Below are 1,752 nucleotides of genomic sequence, written 5' to 3'. Positions count from 1 at the left end.
GTATGCTGAGCCCATTCCAAATGTGGAGACACTGGAGCAGTGTATTCATGTTGCCTTTGACGCTGTTCGGATGCAGCCTGACTCATGTCAACGTGTGAGACAGAACATGCTACAACGCGTAAACGCTTGCATTGAGGCACATACTGTAACTGTGTCTGCATGGTACAGCGCGTATTAGACCGCAGTCTCTGTAACAAAGTATGATTGAATAAATGGTCTGCAGCGTGGGAACGATACTTTTCCGGACGTAAGTTCATTAGACTTTTTTTCCATATCCTCTCATTGATCAATCCCTAGAGCTTGTACACAGTGGAAATAATCACACTGTGTAACTTTCATTCGCGAGTATTCTGCTTTTCGAGGTTTCAGGACAGTATATACTTTATTGCGATCTTACATCTGCACAATTTCACGAAACAACGATACTAAGGCTTACACGAATTTCAAACAGACATAGAAGTGTGCAACAAATAATATTGCGAACACCTGGAGGCGAGTGCTTATCCACCATTATCCATTGTAAATGAAGAAAAAAAAAACAAAATCGGCTATTTATTGTTCTATTGATGGCATGCTCTACGTTGTCAGCCTTAAATTGTCACCGAGCGAGGTGGCACAGTGGTTAGACACTGGACTCGCATTCGGGAGGACGACGGTTCAATCCCGCGTTTGGCCATCCTGATTTTGGTTTTCCGTGATTTCCCTAAAATCCTTCCAGCCAAATGCCGGGATGGTTTCTTTGTAAGGGCACGGCCGACTTCCTTCCCCGTCCTTCCCTAATCCAATGAGACCGATGACCTCGCTGTCTGGTCTCCTTCCCCAAGCAACCCAACCTTAAAGTGTCAACTACAGTTGCTGACTAGCGATGTAAGTGTCTCTCATTCGATGCCTGCCTCCTGTAATTATTTACCACTAGCGGAACCGGCAGTGGCAACGGCCTTACCGCAGTGGATGCACCGGTTCCCGTGAGATCACCGAAGTTAAGTGCTGTCGGGCGAGGTCGGCACTTGGATGGGTGACCATCCCGGCCGCCATTCGCTGTTGCCATTTTTCGGGGTGTTCTCAGCCTCGTGATACCAGTTGAAAAGCTACTCGACAGAACAGTAGCGGCTTCGGTCAAGAATACCATCATAACGACCGGGAGAGCGGTGTGCTGACCCCACGTCCCTCCTGTCATCATCCTCCTCAGAGGATGACACGGCGGTCGGATGGTCCCGATGGCGCACTACTTCCTCCTCGCTATCTCTCTCCACCTCATCGTCCTCCATTCTATCTCCTTCTTTCCCAGTCTACGTTTATTTCCTACCCCTTCTCTCTATCCATCTCCTCTTGCCTCCTCTCTAACCTCGAGCCTTGTTTATAAGTAATGCCAACAAACGTGATTGGGAATTGATGTCCATTAAATAAATGGATAAATTGGGTGGGATCATTGGAAGACGTATCCTGTTGCTGGATCTGTGAGAATAGCGGCCTCAATGACAGAATTTTGCATAGTTTTCATCTGAAAATGGCCAGGATTACAGATTCTCCAGGAGTGTTTTAATCATAACCCTAAAAACCATAAATACAACTTTCCCGGATTACAGATTTCGCAGCAGTGTTCTAACCATACGCCGAAAAGCCATAAATACAACTATCCAGATTACGTTTCCATCACTGAGAGGAAAAAGAAAACGAATCCGCACATTTTCACATCACGGCATAGCACAGCTTTTTCTTCCCCGCAATCGTTTGTAAAAGAAAACATGCACG

The 1,752-nt window shown here is 46.4% G+C and overlaps 1 pseudogene; it reads left to right on the top strand.

Annotated features, from left to right (window-relative positions):
- Positions 1-929: 929 nt before the first annotated feature.
- On the top strand, positions 930-1,047 carry LOC126417714 (5S ribosomal RNA; annotated as a pseudogene).
- The last annotated feature ends 705 nt before the right edge of the window (positions 1,048-1,752 follow it).

This window comes from Schistocerca serialis, chromosome 8 (genome assembly GCF_023864345.2).
Source record: "Schistocerca serialis cubense isolate TAMUIC-IGC-003099 chromosome 8, iqSchSeri2.2, whole genome shotgun sequence".
In the NCBI taxonomy this organism is placed as follows: Eukaryota; Metazoa; Arthropoda; class Insecta; order Orthoptera; family Acrididae; genus Schistocerca; species Schistocerca serialis.
This window is presented reverse-complemented; position numbering and strand designations above follow the sequence as displayed.